The sequence below is a fragment of the Topomyia yanbarensis genome, chromosome 1 (assembly GCF_030247195.1).
Source record: "Topomyia yanbarensis strain Yona2022 chromosome 1, ASM3024719v1, whole genome shotgun sequence".
Classification (NCBI taxonomy): Eukaryota; Metazoa; Arthropoda; class Insecta; order Diptera; family Culicidae; genus Topomyia; species Topomyia yanbarensis.
In genome coordinates, this window is record NC_080670.1 from 145,306,602 (window position 1) to 145,325,784 (window position 19,183).

Consider the following 19,183-nt stretch of genomic DNA (forward strand, 5'->3'; position numbering starts at 1 on the left):
GCCTCGGATTTTCACCAAATAGAGGTAAACCCACGGGATATCTCTAAAACTGCCTTTACAGTAGAACACGGAAAATATGAGTTTGTGAAAATGCCCTGTGGGTTAAAGAACGCTCCATCCACATTTCAAAGAGTGATGAATAACGTTCTACGAGATTTAATTGGAAAGGTATGTTTGGTGTATATGGATGACATCATCATATACTCCACATCACTACAGGAACATTTAATAAATTTACGAAAGGTATTCGACGCCTTGCATAAAAACAATCTGAAGGTCCAATTAGACAAATCAAAGTTTTTGTGCAAAGGTAATCGCTATCAAAAACTGGCCAATCCCTAAAACGGAAACAGAACTAAGAGGTTTCCTTGGTACACTAGGCTATTACCGTCGTTTTATCAAGGACTTAATGTGTCTAAAACCAGATTTATGCTCTTCCATTCTAAGCATAAAAAGATAATTCAACCTGCTGGTCTCACTGTGAATGGAGAAGTAATACCCTGTGTTGATAGATTCAAGTACCTCGGTCTGATAATGGATCCCACACTGTCCTGGAATTATCATTTAGACTCACTTGAAGGCAAGCTCTCGAGTATCTGCGGTTTAATAAGAAAAGTTGGCGAATTTCTTCCAACTAAAGCATTAGAGAAGCTGTATTTTTCTTTTTTCCACGCCCGTCTGCAATATCTCGTCTTAATTTGGGGCTCTGCCAGCAAGCAACGTCTCAAAAGAATACAAGTTCTGCAAAATCGGTCGCTAAAGACGACTTACAAGCTACCTCGAATGCATTCATCTGTTTTGCTATTTTCAGATAGTCGTGTCTCTGTTCTACCAGTTATTGGATTGTACCACCAGCAGATTATAGCATATACTCATGCCATCAAGAGCGGACGTAATATTATATCCAATGTGAACTTCCACGTAATCAACCATAGTCATCACACGAGACAAGCTCATCATATACCTGTTCTGAAACCAAGGACTGACTACGGGAAGAGGAATCTAGCATACCTTGGACCCTTTCTTTACAACCGGATACCAGAAGATATAAAGCGTATTTCGAACACGCCACTATTTAAATCTAAGCTTAACTTACATCAGAAATCAAATGTTCATAGATATTTATTGTAAATTTTACGTGTAGTAGCTACCCCTCGCAAGCGTAAATGTACATCGCTCATCCCCTTCAAAGAGTCAGAGGCTCACTGGGGATGCTGAACATGTCTCGGTGTCGTTTGTCGTGGTTGTGGCCAGAGTGCTTGCTCTGGTACACAATGTACCCAACCTCCAGGGGTATAACTGGAATGTATGTGTGACACCAATGTAAGTAATCTATTTCAATAAAAAAAAGGAAGGGAGAGAAGGTTGAACATACAGACGAATTCATAAAAACGTTCAATAAATGCAAAATTTTATTGACTAGTAGTCACTTTTTACAATATCTGGATTTTTCGATGTACTTTTTTGCCATAGATAAGAGGACGACCAGCCTCTTGACCTTAACAAGCTATTCAAAATTAGACAAGACATAGTCGACGAGGTTACCTTGCAGCTAAATAAAACAGCTCAAAGAAATACCGATTACCATAATAGAACTAAAGAAGAGGTACCAAACTTTGCGGAAAATGAAGAGGTATTTAACGCAATTCAAGGAATCAAGAAGAAGACCAAACCCAAATTCAAAAAAATTAAGGTCAACGTAAATAGATTTAAAACAATTATAGATTCCAGAGATATAAAGTGCCATAAAACCAAATTAAAACGCAGAATAAAACGCTAATCCAAATTTTATTTCTACAGGAATGACACCCACACTATTCATAATACTAATGATGAATTTGGCAGTGACAAACACGGTTGGACAGAAACGAATCCAAATTTACGACCTTACGAACAACCCCGGACTGGTGTCGTTGCAACTTGGAGCTGGGCGAATAAAAACAGGATCACACAAAATTTTCCACGTAATATATATTGCACATTTAGATTCAACACTCTCTAAAATCAGAGCGATTGTGAATGGCCTTAGCATATTTAACGTAGGAGACACCGTAGTTCTAATTAATAAAAAATTAGATATGATTCAAAAAACCTACAAACACCTCGCACCCATCACTAGAAACAAAAGAGGTCTGTTTAATGGTATTGGAAGTATGATCAAAATTATTACAGGGAATTTAGATCACCAAGATTGACAATCTAAAATATCTCACAAAAATAGACAGTCAATTAAACAATCTGCTAGAACTAAACAAAGCTCTGGTTACGGAAAATAACGAACAAGTGAACATAAATCATAAAGTTCAAGACAGGTTGAATAGGATCATTAACGCCATAAATAACCAACAAGATGTCATTAAAAGTAATCTCATTCGATACAGACAGGACATTCTAAACGGAAGAAACATTACAGACGAAATAAGAATTCTTAAAGAAATGTTCAATCTTAATCTTAACGTAGATCTCTTAGCAAGTCATGTGAACAATATTTTCGAAGCTATACAAATGTCTAAAGTAAAAACTATTTCCAAAGATATCTTATCCATAGAAGAGCTAAATGAGGCTGCTAAAATATTACAAAATGAAAATGTTATTATCGACAGTTTTGATCAAGTTATAGAGTATCTAGATATTATTGTAGTCCACAAACATTCAAAAATTATATTCATTGTACTGATACCGCAGCTAAAGAGGGACGTCATCGAGCATCAACTACTAGAACCAATGGCTAAAAACGGAAAGCTGCTAAATCTACATTCTTCGGAAGCATTAAACAATCGGAATTCAACATATCTAATCATTGGAGAATGCAGGAGGATAGGAGAGAGTGTTATATGCAACGAACAAAACGTTAAGGACGTTTCAAGAGACACGTGCTAATCGAAACTATTAAGAGTAATATCCGGCAGCTCATGGAGGCAGAAGTCGAACACCAAGTCAAACAAATCTCAAGTAATTACATACTCATTACAGGAGAAGAAGTCACTCCTATAACTTCAAATTGTGGGCTCTCCAACCGAAACATATCTGGAAACGTACTAATATTTTTCAAAAATTGTACTGTTACCGTCAACCACACACAGTTCATAAACATTCAATATGTTTCAAAACAACAACCCTTAATAATCACATTGCATGGATTAAAAATCATCGGTAAAACTATCAGTACAAATTTCACACTCCAGAAACTGAAGGAAATCAATCTTCAAACCAGACAACAATTACAATTTTTACACAAAGAGCAGAAAAATTAATTTCTTGCAACACTAATACTAATCAATACTATCGTCGTCATTTTGACACTCTATCTATCCAAATATCATTCCACGTGCAAACCAAAGTCGAATCACCAAAACGAACCGGGACGGTTCGTTCTTCAGGAAGAAGCAGTTACCGAGCAGACCACGCCACCATCAAGAAGCACTATCAGCAGTAGTCAACGTGCCATGCCGGCACCTATGGTAGCAACCGACATCGGTGTCAGCAGTAATCGTCGTGACCAGCCCGCAGCCAGGATTCATCAGGTTACAACGAGTCGCTGATCACGCGACACATTCTCACCAACAGATTAGCTGACGAGAACAGTTTGAATCAAGCATAGGTTACCATAAGCAACAAAACGAATAAACGATTCATTCGGACTTGTACCCTCATAAGAATAAGTTTGATTTTTTTAAAAACCTCAACGCTGAGGTATAATTGATTATATATATATATATATATATATATATATATATATATATATATATATATATATATATATATATATATATATATATATATATATATATATATATATATATATATATATATATATATATATATATATATATATATATATATATATATATATATATATATATATATATATATATATATATATATATATATATATATATATATATATATATATATATATATATATATATATATACATATATATATATATATATATATATATATATATATATATATATATATATATATATATATATATATATATATATATATATATATATATATATATATATATATATATATATATATATATATATATATATATATATATATATATATATATATATTATAGTCCGCCTATAATTCCTTGATTGATAGATTTTACCAGCGGACATACCTATAAATAAAGTACAATCAATCTTCGTCTTGATCATACTTCGGTACGCAATTATTTATGCATATGGAGCATGATCCAGCTATTTACTGCTACCTGGTTAATGGTTCAATTTATGTACTCTAGTTTCATATTTGATCATCAATTTTGTTCCTAGATTGTACTCTTCCAAGGCATCTTGCTGCACCGATCCAATGTTGGTACACGATGGGTGGTGCATAGAACGATCACCGAGCGTGTGGACTAAAAAATATAATACACACAAATAACTTAATTTAAAAGTAAAAATAATAACATTCCCTTGCTTCCAGACCGTTCAGCACGTAGTTCAATGATCTTTCGTGTCTTAAACCAGCCGGCACCATAATGCACAGCCAGCAGCGAAGCAGAGCACAATAAATTCGTTCGCTCAACCGTGCGCTCAATCTATCTGGCGGAGAGCATCCAGCAGGTACCGTAGTTAGAAAGGAATACCACGCACTGAAGAAGCACGCAGTTAGTGCTCATTCAATCATCGGTTGAAGCTCTGAAGGCACTTTTACAGTCCAACTACGCCTTTCGAAGATTGCTAATAACGTAAATGCATTTAACGAAAGCACTTAACTTATTGTTGACCTATCCATTTCAGTAAATTGTAGACATGCATAGTTCGATTTCCTTCTTCCATGTGATTTATTCTCTCCGCTTCTGATGGATTTTGGGATCTGACCGAAGTTGAAGTTGCTGCAGCTGCAGATGATTTAATGAATAATCCCAAACTTACCCTCCGAACGGTGCAATGTGTAAACGTGATAAAATTGAATTGATTTCGTTTTCTTCAATGATGATAATGCGGTAATGATGGCTTGATTGGAAGAAAAAGCGCTCTAATGAAGACGCGGAAGGAACAAAGCAAGACGACCGCTAACGGAATACCATATTATTTTGCGAGAAAGTGTGAATTCGGAAAGTGGCAAATCTACAATGAACGCTTACTCAACAGCATTTAAATCTTTTGATGACCTGCGTAGCGGGGCACCGCAGTACCTAGATGCGCAACGTTCAGTGGTTCGAAAAGAATCGGAAAAAAATTCGGTTTTCTCTTTAATATTTTGATTGTTTTATTTGACCTAGGCAAAAGCAAGATTGCGGCCGCGTAGATCGTACAAATGAATTAGTTTTATCACATGGACCGAATAATATTTTCAAAAAATCACATCTGGTTTCGGTTGTACAACGCACTATGGTCCCAAAGCTGTATTTAGGAAGACAAAACTGTTTGTGCCTAAACAGTTGGTTTTAGATATATAGTATCTTCGGAAAACTTTCTTAGAACTTTCTTGCCGATTTTTTTATATTAGTTGAATTAGGGTGGTCCTTGTGGTTAGGGTGTTCAACGTATCAACTTCTTAGATATGTAAAATTAAGCTACCTAATGTTCTACAAAGTCATAAATTAATCAAATTAGAGCAACTTTTCTGAAGATATATAGCTTTGAAAAAAAACCATTTTTGTTTTGAAAATCGCCTGTAACTATTCAAACAAAAGAGATAGAAACTTCATTGCTTCGGAAAAAATGTGTAATTACAAAAGTTCTAAAAACCTTTAGAACAAAGTATTGGCGAGAAATTAACACATAAAAAGATATTAATAGAAAACCAATTTTTAAAGAGCCACCCTACCTTAAATATTGCAAAAATCATAGCCCATGAACCATTAGAGATAGCCACATACTTTCTTCAGAAAAGTTGCTCCAATTCCATTGATTTATAACTTTGTGGAACATTATGTAGCTTAATTTTACATATCTAAGAAGTTGATACTTTGAACACCATAACCACAAGGACCACCCTAATTCAACTAATATAAAAAAATCGGCAAGAAAGTTCTAAGAAAGTTTTCCGAAGATACTATATATCTAAATCCAACGGTTTAGGCGCAAACAGTTTTGTCTTCCTAAATACAGCTTTGGGACCATAGTGCAACGGTTGAGTTTATATTGATGATATAATCAACTGTATAGCACGTATATTTCAATAAGTAGAAAGATATCCTGCTTCGGCGAAAAATTGTTTTGAGTCTGTGCTAGTTGGGTTTTTACTCACCGCAGCGCTTATACCTCAGCACTCGATCTGGTGACTTGAAATGTAGATGGCCAAAGGAGAGAATCTTTGCTAAACTCATAGAGAAATAACCAATTAAATAGTAGGATTTTTACTCAACAGATTCTACTCATGGTACAGATATATTTATGAAAAGTATCGGAGTTGGGTACCTTTATTGCTATCTTTGGATTTAGTTCCATATACCTCAACTAGAGACAAATAAAAAATATAACATTTGACGGAACTAACATCATTCGATTTAAATATATGATATGATGGAAATATAACATGTCTTAACTTGTAAATTAATATCGGATTTTTTGGAAATTGAAAACCCTATGTCATTACATTAAAGTACTAATAACTTGTTTGATCAACTCAGATCATATTACGCTAGTCGTTAAAGTTGTTAAGAATAACATAGACTATGAGAACGTTAAGCCTGCCGATAGATGGATACTTACAAAGCCGATACAAAGTGGCTAAATATAAAATTATGGTTGTATTTTTTCGCACAAGCTTCAATCCATTAAAGAAATGTCTAAATGACTGCTGTCCCACAAGTGTGATAAGAAAATAACGACTCTCTGAGCAGATTTCTAGTTGTGTAAAAATATCTCAGACGTCGCTTCTTGAAATTTTTTATAACTATTCCTAACGAAGGGTGTTCGGTTTTATAACAAAGTTGTAAATAATAAAATTAGCTTGCAGATTCTCAGTTATGGTGATAATCCAATGTAACTATACAGATCCATTTAGCAACGTAAATGCGAACAAAATAGTTTCTCCCTTTCAATTATCGAAAAAAACGACCAAGAGATGGACCTAGGATATAAAAAAATGTCGTTTTTCCTCAATAGTACGCACCCTCCTTCAAAGTGGAACAAAAGTCTACAATTACATTGAATCGTCTGAGAGTTGCACTTTTTTTCACATTGATGGAGTATGCATACACTTGACACAATTATGTGATAGTCCAATTTGGTGTGGCATGTGCAAATCTTGGAACTGTTAAATCTAGTCCAGTATTTTAATGAATCATAAAATTATATGAAAACATTAGTTACCTTGTTGCTTAAATTTTCTCTGCAATGGCTCTTCATACACATCAATCACTAATAGTAAAAGATATTAGAAACATAGAGGCATAATCTCCATTTAAAATTAACTTAAATTTGGAAACCCTGCAAATGAAGTTGACAACTGATTTTGTATGCAGAATAAAAAGTGAAAACAATTTGCATCTTGCCTACTATGCCTTATGCCAGATATCCAACAACTCGTAAGTTGTTTCCTATTTACGAACTAGTTGATTTTGATGCTCGAAGTTAGCACCAAATACAAATATGTATTTGTTAGCACTCAGAAAATTTTCTGAATATAATTTCGAGGAAATTGCAGAACATTAAATTAAAAATGTTAATAAATAGACATGGACATTCGATCACATCACATCACAGATTGTGTGTAAATTGATTTGATTTCTTATTTAAAGTCAATTATATTAATGTTCGTAGTTCAATTATTATACTCAGGGCTATTGGGATAAATTACGGGCTCGTTTAAGCTCGAAATCTATTGAAAGGATAGTTATCTGCTTTTAAGTATAGTGCATATAAAGTTTTGTGGCAGAACTGTAGTAGAATACACTGAGTAAATTGATTTTATATATTATTTTTTTTGGTTTATATTCCGTCGTTCTCTGTCGGCAATGAGTGCCTATCACCGACGCCAGAGAGGTGTTTCCACAACCAGATATCGGGTCATCAAAACATGGACCGGGACCAACGGTTCTACTTCCCTCGTGAAGGAAGTCGTGACACAGAGTTTTCACCTCAGAAAATCTCACCGACCTCGACTGGGAATGAACCCAGACCCACTGGCCTAAGTGGCAATCACGCTTACCACTAATCTACCAGCGCAGCCTCTGATCAAAATTTGGTCAAACAAGAATGCATGAAGATTTATTTTTGTATTAAAAAAGCATTTTTTTCATAAGTTCAATTAGTATAAAATACAGAAAAATATTCAGCGTCTTTTAACTACTGCCATCAAATTACATACACCCCTCTCGTCCACTTTGTTTGCCACAGCCAGTTTAACTATTATGGGTCTTCTGCAGGTTCCGCTTGACGATGGACTCGATTAGGCCGTTCCCTAGTGTGTAAGGAGTGTTCTTGTTCTTGTCCGCCACCTGAACGTTGTTGGCGACATATCACTAAATGTCCTTTTTCCGTAATGGCAGGAGACAAAATCCAACCAATAGCATAGAACGATCGCGTTGCTTCATGTAAGGTAGCCAACGTTTTTTTCATGCACTCTTTCACGTAATATACAGAAAGCATGCCGAATCAGATATTTCTGTGTGAAGTTGGACAGCTTCAAATGCTTGAAAATATCGACCACTTTACCCTTCCGGTTGGCATTACTCTGGCGGCAGTTGATTTGGCTACTTTTAAAGTTTTCGCTAACTCGGCGTGCAAAGTAGTTCGGATTCAGGCGATACGTGAGCAAAATTTCGCTGCGTTGCTCTTCTTGCTTGGACGACACTTTTATAACTGACTGCTATAACTGCTTGGACGGCACTTTTATAACTTTTATAAGCAAATGTGAAAATCAAAAAAGAGGCATCTTTATGCACGCAGGCAGATTAGGGTTTTTCAGATTTTGAATACTGTCCAAAGAAATGCGTCAAGCTTAAGTCGACCAAATTTTGATCGTAAAACCATTTAAATATTTCTACGAAATTTTTAGTGATTTTAAAAGAAGCCGAAAGCATAGGGTGAGCGGTCCATTAGTAATGATTTTTTCCCTTTTCGCAATGCACACGCTTACATTACATTCACATTAAGTCACGTTCGTTTATGCAAATGAAATTGTGATACATCGATGTTTTCAAATGTGTGTAGTGCGAGATACATGCGTTGCACATCTAAATTTTTTCGAAATGGTTCAAAATTTCGAGTGGGTAATTACCCACTCGGTTATTTTCGAGTGGGTAGTACTACCCACGCTTTCCGCCGGCCCTGACGAGTACAACTGTACGTCAATGATTCTTCTTAAAACATTTTTTCAAATAACCTAAGTGTATTAACCCTAGAACGTTGCACTTCCGTTTCCACCCTAGAACGTTGCACTGCACTGGGGTACAAATGTACCCCACGCGTTTAATTGCAATTTTCGCAGGTAAAAATGCAAGGAAGGGAATGTATAATACATCATTTTCTTCGTTTTTTAATTGCGAAAACAGCTCTGTAAGTAAAAGTACGGAATTAATTGCAACAATGATACATAAATTGGTTTAAACAAAAAAGGGAAAAAAATTTGACTTTATTTACAAAAAATACTATAACTTTGCGAATTTTTAACCGATTAGTAAAAAATCAAATGACCCTAAAAGTTGAAAGAATAGTCTAGAAACGGTATAAAATGGAAATTCGATATTTTTGAAAAAGTGCAATTATTTGAAAAAGTGAAAGTTTAAAAATCGGGTTTTGGAAAATACCATGAAATGGGATGGAAATTGAAATGAAAAATATATTTATGACCAGTAGTAGTATTGGTAACACGCAACGTACATTGTAGTACATTGGTAACACGCAACGTTACTGTTACAGCAGTTACTGTGCGTAAATTATACTTGCGAGCCCATTGTTTTAAAAAAAAACTATAAAAAACAATAAAAATCAGCAAAAAATGAGAACGATTTTTTTTTCTACTTCAAGATTGAATTAAATTAATTGAATAAATGATTAAAAACGATTATATAGCACTAATTGTTACTTATGTAGTGAAACAACTAGTATTTAAACTGGTGTTGTCACCAGTCACATTTGCACTGACAGAAGGAAACCTGACAAAACACTAACGGCAACCGTACATTGGGGTACAAATGTACCCCACGCCAACTTTGACACCTGCTCCCACGAAGCAAACTGACTATACCACTTTTTCCTACTCTTACTAGGAACTCTAAATTGAATTATGGTTAGGGTCCCAGGTCGATAAATGCCAAATTCTCGTCTTCACACGGCTCCAAAGCAAGCATGGGGTACATTTGTACTCAAGCGCAACGTTTTAGGGTTAAGACAGGAATTTACGACACAATTTAGGGGTGCCGCAAGCTTGAATGCGTTTTAATAAAAATTTAAAAATTACTTTCGAATTCTAGACTATATAAATTGGTCAGTTCTGCGGATGTTCTTCAACAAGCTGGGAGGTCACAATTCGAGTCAAAATATCAATTTCATTTAACATTCCTAGCACCTAGCCAAAAAAAAGTTACACAGAGCCCCAAACCTCCAAATTAGTCGGAACACTAACTTCAAGCTAATCTCTTGCCCAGTATTATAAGGCCAAACATGATCCACTTCGACACGTTTTTTTAGCTAGCCGGGTCAAAACCGGTAGTATTCACCAAAAATTGTAACTAGAAGTTCTACCAACTAATTTATCTTCAAAAACATTTAGATTTGGATTAAAACCATTCTGAAAATTGAGTTTGAAATTCGGATCAATACTACCAGTCAACACCTAATTCTTATAGAAAGTTAACATTTCAATTATAAGCACAATTCCGTAGGCAAATGCAATTGAATGTCATAACAAACCCAACATAGGCTCCTTGCATTCTCGCTAGTGATGTTGAACTAACATTTATTCGCTTCCTCGGCTTTGAAGAAAAAAAACATTCATCTCAAATGTTTTTTGTGTGGTGGATATCTCGTAGTATATTAGCTGAAATGTACAGCCTCCCACGATTCTTGCTATCATATATGCTATGCTACGCTATGATATGCTAATACAAATATTTAATGTAAGACACCAACATAGGTAACATTGACATTCATTTATTTTGACCTTTGGTGAGACCTGATTCTACTTCTACATATTTCGGGTGCAGAAAGATTCTTCATTTCATTAATATTGCTTTTCTTCGGAGAATACCAACTTATCGAAGAAGTATCACTCATTGCCCATCCAAGAGAGTCTGATTCAACACCCACGAAAAATAGACATCACACATCAAAACGGACTAGATGCAGTATAGTAGACATTCATAATCCTCGTGCATGGCCTTCAAAACGACGCACAGTGACCACCCTCCATACAAAAGTCGGACAAAACTCTAAAAGGTGTCCGAATTTGATGAAAACTTCACTTTGGGGTAATTTTGTGACGCTGAATTCATATTCGATGCCATTTTTTACAATTCAATATTTTAATACTTAGAGTGGCTCAAAAATTCAACATTTACGAATACAAAACGCACTATATTTGAAAATTCATTTTCAAAAAAATGAAGTTTAGTGAATTAAAAGAACACATTACATTACATTACGAACCCCAGGGTAACCACTACCATGCGTCTCCTTTAGGCCTATCAAGAAAAATCATCTTTTTCATACCTCGGGACATTCATTTCCGGAAAGTGCAATAGTTTTCGAGTAGCATGGACTACAAGTGATCTTTCCAAACTGTTTCAAAATATGTTAATTCCATGCACGGTTTATGATTTTTGTATATGTCTGAGCGACTAAACCGGACGGGAACTATAAACCCAAGAAATAGCCTTTACAATGAAACTGGTTGGACCCTAATCGGAATCATAACTGAAATTTTAATTGCAGTAGTTTCAGTACAGTTTTGTTCAGAATTGAACATCAATTTCGCTTTTAAAGTACTGCAAAAAATCTAACTTTCATCTTTAATATTTTGAAAAAAAAACAAACATGAAACATTATATTGTGAAAAATCAAAAATAAAATTTTGAGATTTTGTCCAGCTAGGCGACGTTGTGCGATGAGTCGTCATCCTAGGGCAACAACTCCCCCATCCAAAAACACCAAAACAGGGTCTGTTTTCACATCCAACCAAAAACGAATTGAAACACGGCGGAAAGGAGACATAAAAATAAACACGAATAAATCAACATGCGAGTAAATCGGATAGAGCCAAATTGAAGTAATATATTTTATTTTCGCTCCAGTAATTCTCCTTATGCTTCTGCATAGCTCGACTCAGAAAATATATATTTGAGTCATGCTACTCGAAGTGAGTGTGCATGTAGTCGTGTTAAGCCGCGTGTCTCCAATAATTTTGGTGCGGAAAAGAGGCACAATATCCAGACATCCAATTCTATATGGGATACAACACTTGAGGGAGGAAACATATGAGTCACAGCCATAATTGTGAGTGCCTTTTTCGGAATGCATTTTGCTACACGCGACACCAATCGTTATGGTTTGAAACAGCTGAAGTTCCGTAAATTAATACAGTCGGGTTTGAGTCGATGTCAGCTAATTTCAAGTGGAATTAATTGAACTGCTGTTCAATAAACTTCGCTTGTTACGATTCTTTCACATAGTTTTGCTTCCTTCGGTAGCTCCGTCACCGTTGAAATGGCGCAGTAAATATCCAGTAAAATGTCGTTCGTTCGGTAAGTAAATTCTGCTTGGAATACAGTTATATTTAGATTGTGTATCTGCGTGCAATTATCCACAAAACCTAAAACGATGACTTTATGCTGAGAACGAGTCGCATCAGCCGATATCAGCAAGAAATTTAGATCAAAATGATTTTGACAAAGGCTTAGCCTTGAAGCCCCTAGTACACTAGTGTACGAAATTTCGTATGAACATTCATCAAAATTCATCAAAAATCTTCACCATTTATTCGTTTGTTAAATATTTCATACAGTCCAAGGAATTGAGATTCTCAAATTTTAAGATCTTTAGGATCTGTAAAACTAGCTGATTCCTATTACACCGGACTCTCCATAATTGTAACATCAATATATGGTTAAGCTCCAATCTACCTCAATTTGTAGAGTGCGGTTAACCGAAAATTGATACCGACACAATTAGTATGAGTAGGAAGGATATGCCTCGAAAGATGCTAATAACCCACAACCTTGTTAACGTCAAACCCAGAAAGAAATAAGTAAGAAAACAGATAGTTGAAGGGCGAATTTCAAAATACAACAAAACCAAGAAAGAAAATAATAAAAAGAATAGATATTTTCACATTGTGTATAAACCCAACAAAAGACTCGCACACGCTACTCCTCAACTTGGTGGTTCTCCCAAGTGACGAAAGTGAAGCATTGCGTACAACACATCCTGGCTGCATTGGCTCACCGTGTTATGACTTTGGCCGTGTTGACAATTGTATACACAAGTGGTCTCCTGCACAGTGAAGAAAAACACGACAAATGATGATGACTAATCCAACTGTGTGTTGCTGCCTTGTCCTGCCACAGAATCGATAGTAAGCACGCCGAAAACAATGCTAGAATGAAGGGTGTGGAGCGGGGATTTCCTATCGCCCAACTTCCTTTCCATGAATGTCTGGTACGTCTGCACTTCTCAACATGATTTGAATATTTTCGTCGTCATTCCGGTTGATGTCGTTGTAGCAGTAGCATGTGTGCTGTATAATAAATGCGGCATGCCAGACGATCAGATTGCCAGTATATGCACTTTAACTTTTCAACACTATCTTAAGTTCTTTCTTCGACGATTATGCACATGCATGTCCTGAATGTTGAGAATTAAACAGGCAAGATGTAACGACAACAAGATGTCTTGGTTTACTCTGGACATAAATCATCTTGGTAAAGAATATGGGGGAACTAGGAGTAAACTGAACAAGAACCATTCATAAATAATGTTACAAGAATAATCGACGAATTGGGACAATGTCCGTGAGATGATTTATTCAAATACAGGTATTCGCCATTTATTTTCAATTTTTCTATATTGTAACTAGGAGAGCCTGTGCATTTTCCAACTTCAACGAATCATTAAAATTTAACTCTATATTTTCAAGTTGTGAAGTAAAATAATAGAAAGCCTAAAATAGCAAGCTGGCATTAAATGTGAATATCTTTGACAAGCATCGCTAACAATTCAAGTTTTTGATTCTCGCAATTGTACTTTTCATCCACTTCTAGTCGGCATCTGCAAAAGCACACCCATGGCCTGTTGGATACTACAAAGCATAGTTTTTCAATTAGTACTTAGTAATTAGTACTACTGAATGCAAATATGGTACAGACCTAGTACTCAGGCGTACGATGTAGAAGAGCACAACTCCAATCACGGATCGCTCAATTATCAAAAAACGATCAGCGGGACAGTAGTGTATGACATTCCATCCATCATTAATTGTACATTCCGTCTGACATTGGTCCGATATTGACCTTATATTCGAACCATTTTTCCCATACATTTCATGAAGAACTGCCATTAATACAGATTTTTCTGTATTATACAGATTTTAAGCACATTGTTCTAACCTGATACAGAACACAGATTTAATACAGATTTTCAATACACAATACAGATTTATATAGATTTTTTGAAGTTTCAATTGACAATGGTTTGCTGGACTCTTCATGCAGCCGTTTTCATTAACAAGGCCATTTCTTCAATAAATTATTGTCAACTGACCCATAACACTTATTTCATTCCAATGGGGCGGGAAATCACTTTTTTTAAATTCCTTTGTTTATAATTGAATTTATAGTAGACAATACTTGTATAAATGCGCATCAATTATCAAAATTCTTTTTCTTCATTGAACACAGAAAAAAAATTTGTGCAGATTTTCAACGAAATCTAGACGAAAGACGACTATTAGCAGCAACAACCGGTGGGTGGCCCAAGCAAATTATCATGGGTTCAGACACTGTTACAGCTCAGCATCATTCACGTTCACTCCATTCGCTCTTATTTTCGTCACCACCGACCGATCGAGGTAGGCAGTGAGCACTGTTTCACTCACAAAGATGAGAGGATATGAGAATGAAATCCAACCGAGTTGCCAGTTGCTCATTATGTTTTCTTTAATGTCAATATATTGCTTAGTGTGATAAAATATGTTTAAGGATTATAGTCAAATCGACCACCGTCATAGGCTGTATCAAATAAAGTAAGGAAAACGGACCGCGACTTTGCATTTGTTATTCTCAAAACTATTCCCGTTTTATCGGTTTCAAACTGGTTTCCGTTTCATCGGTCTTGCGGTTACCCGTTGTCTTGATGAGAACCTAGAGTCCAACGAAAATCTTCGGCCTCATACGCCCGATCAAAAGACAAATCGAGGCAGCACAACGTAGGCCCGTCGCCGTCGCCATCTCCATGTGCCGTCTTCCATCTGCACTACGGTGTAACTCCACCGTAGTGCAGATGGAAGACGGCACATGGGGACGGCGAATGAACCATGAGTTGCATCAGCTGTTGGGGGAGCCGCCCATCTGTCATACCGCGAAAATCGGACGACTACGGTGGGCCGGGCACGTAGCCAGAATGTCGGACAATAGCCCGGTGAAAACGGTTCTCAATTGCAATCCGACCGGTACAAGAAGACGTGGCGCGCAGCGAGCACGATGGATCGACCAGGTGGAAGACGATTTGCGGACCCTTCGCAGACTGCGTGGCTGACGACGCGCGGCCATGGACCGAATGGAATGGAGGAATCTTTTGTATACGGCACAGGCCACTTCGGCCTTAATCTGTTAATAAATAAATAAAACGTAGGCCCTAACGAAACAGACATAATCAGGTCCTTAAAAAACCATCAATATAGTTCACAACCATCCGCACACCAACTTATTCTTAACCAAATTTTAACAGTTTAAAATGACGATAACGAGCATCTTAACAAATTTTTCTCGATTTCTTCGGTACATTGAAAGTTTCCAAAAATGTAATTATTTTTTAAAATGCACAAGGAAAGAGAATACTGTTCTTTTAAACTTAAAATGCGAATTTCGAAGGTCCTGACGAAACAATATTTGGCCGTGACCGAAATTACAAAAGGCCACTCAAATGAGCTTAAGACATTGGTTTCCAGACTAAAGCAAGTCTCAGACAAGCTCCTCATGAAGGAGTATTGTATCCACATACCAGCCCACAAAGTTGAGATAAATGGCCTAGTCACCAACTCACGTTTGACATGCATGGATTTTCTGGTCACGGGGTTGTATGTTTCAAAGATTCCCAGCTCCAGCCAGTAAAGATTTTGCATTACAAACTATGACAATCAGGATCAGTCACAAAAGACGGTACAAAATTCACACAATTTGGCAATGTACACTCCTATCAGCTGACTTTCGCCGGGTCAGTTTTGCCGTCCTCTTGTACAAGATACGTATACCTGTTCGCCCATTTGTACCACGAGGTCATGAATTGATGATGCCTGTAGTGCGAATGCTGAGAAGTCCCGCGAACAAACAGCTCGAGAAGAATCTCTCAAAAGACGCTCTAAGGACTTCTTTGCAGAAATGCTAAGGAAAGCTACGCTACCGATCATAACAGACTTTTATGCTTTCTTGGGGTGGGGACAGAAAGTGTGCACCTTTTACTCTGCCTAGAAGCTATACATAGGCAGAATATTTCCTCACCTGAAACTTCCTATAAAGACCAAAAGGGGGTCCACCAAATATAACAGATGGAACTTTGAAATCGAACAAGGAGTTCCCAGCGCTATCAGAGTTACAAAAAACCGCAAGTGTTCTAATAATTTAGCCAAAGATTCAAGCTAGTGCTGGAGTGATGAAATTCTCTGATGGCGAGCTTGTTATATACACCTTCCAACATTCCTGATCCCCTTAACCGCTTCATGCTAATGTTGTTTATAAACAAAAACATTTCAAAACAGATGTAACTTATAGTTTAAACAAGATTTGGTCACAGACACAGGTATGGTTAATAACTGGGACTATTATTTTTTCTTTAATCTGATTGGAGTCCGCTACAGCAGTGCTGCCAGGATCATTTTCAGTAAGCGATGAAAAATGAAATTTTTTTATATTTACACTGACTTATTGAAAACTTATAGAATCTGTTAATTTAGATTTTCTTCGACTAATTTTTTGTGCAATTTGACTCTTGTAAATATTCTTGAATTATAGTATGCATCGGAAGGCAAAAATTGAGCAGCTTCTAGCACAACGAGAGAATGACATATCTTATTTGTGTTTCCTGATCTCAACAATCTCAAGAGAAAATTGTTTTAGAACCCTATATACGCTAGAAAAAAGTTGGTCAAAAAAGATTAAAATGCGACCGATACAGTCGACAAAATCGAGTCCATTGAAGAACTGCCAACGGAGGAAGAGTATACTTTTTTGTATGGCGTGATTTACGCTCAGACAAATCGCGTACCAGACTGGACGCTGCGGACAGTCTTCCACCCCGTGGTGGAATAAAGGGTGCTCAGACTTGTACGCGGAGGATGCTTCCGAATATAAAGACTCCCAGAAAGTTAGAACGCCGGTTTACTTTAACAAGGACGCGACTGTGGAAACGATAACGCATTTATCGGAGTCGGTTCGTCCACGGGTTAACGAGAGACACATCGATAAGCAAGTGAGAGGGGTCGCCATTCCAAAACAGGGAAAACTAGCCTCCGATCACAACTGATATTGGCCGATTGTAAAGCTTATTCTAGCCTGTATGGATCAAGAAATATTGCCATTTGGTTTCCTGTCTGATACTCCATTTGGCTTCCGCAAAGGAAAATGGACGAACGATTGTTGATGAAATTTTGGCATGGTGATACAACAACATCAAGATTTAGCATTTAGGTCATCGTGATTGTTGTGTCCAATCTTTTACTCGTACTCTTCAATTTGTTATGCCAATGACATAGACGAATGTCAATTCCTGCTAGCTAAGGCAACTTATAGATGACGGAGTGGTCTCTGTTACAGGATGCAAAGCTGTCGATCTGTATGGACCGTTACAAGATACCTTGGGCAATTTGTGTACTTGTGCTCTTTAGTTGAGCATTGAATTCCTTATTGCGAATACTGAGCTGGTCATATGATCAAGAATGCGTGAACTAAAGCGACTACACTATTGATGGCTCAGACCATCGCTCTGATTTTATCGTTTGAATATGTGGAGGTTTGATTCGACTCTGAAGAGACTTCTTGGGGCTGTACCATCTGAAACCGAAATGTCGAAGAGTCTTGATGTGCTGGTGGGCGTTCATCAATATCAATTCTGGGACCTCTCATATAGATTTCTCATTCTACGCGATCGTTTGAACCCGTTTTCCGTTTCGAAAGGCTTGTCGATTTATGACCATGCACTTCGACTACATGGCACAGAGCATCAGTCAGACCGGACTAAGTCGCAAAACATCAAAAAATGAGATAATGATAGCACTGGATAAAGAATTTCTTCAGGTACATTCGACTTTTACCAGATTTGAAATATATAACCATAAACAAGAATTATGACAATTATGTAAAGGATGCTGCGATTCAAACTTTAAACTCATTTTTCTCGATATCAATATATTGTCACTTAGTCCGGTCTGACTTAACACCGACCATTTCTTCTTCGTATAGTCCAAATAGAGTTTATTTTTCAGATACTTCTGAACCAACTGTTTTCTTCTACACATCCACGAAAGACGAGAATGGTGGAATACCGGTTCAGATACGTCGGCAAGCTATCCCAAGCATTTTTATAATAAATTTCGAGATGTCGACTGCATATTCTACATTAACGGATCAAACCTCAAAGATTTTACCTGCTTCGGAAAATATGATAATATCACTATCATTTAAACTCAATGATTCTGCTTCTGTAAACTTTACACAATTAAATGCAATTCAGTAAATCCTTGGGATCATTAACACTTTGCCTACAGACCATTATTTCATTGTTCGAACCAGAGCTGAGATTTATCGGTCACGTTACGACCTTGGCGAAACGCAAAGTGTAGTAGTGTTCAGAAATCTATCCGGAAATGACGAAATTCAAATGAGAGACTCATCAGTACAACAGCACAGTATAAGTAAACACGGGTCAATGTATGTCGACAGGGCACTCAGAAGCGACATGAAATTTGTATTTGCTTTGCTCTAAGGAAACTGAAAATTAGAAAGGAGAGAGAACTCTATTGCACAATATTGGTGTGTGACATATTTCATCCCTGATTCGGACAG

General features: G+C 36.7%; 1 protein-coding gene across 4 annotated transcripts in view; it reads right to left on the reverse strand.

The window, feature by feature from the left end:
• The window catches only part of LOC131676398 (protein singed), a 93,341-nt gene that overhangs the window by 61,148 nt on the left and 13,010 nt on the right, over positions 1–19,183 (reverse strand). The window contains exon 1 of one of the 4 annotated variants that reach the window (XM_058955483.1): positions 7,284–7,415. The exons of the other annotated variants lie outside the window; for them this stretch is intronic. The gene's annotated coding sequence lies outside the window, so the exon portion shown is untranslated. Of the gene's footprint in view, positions 1–7,283; positions 7,416–19,183 lie in introns of those variants that run through there. 4 annotated transcript variants of the gene reach the window in all.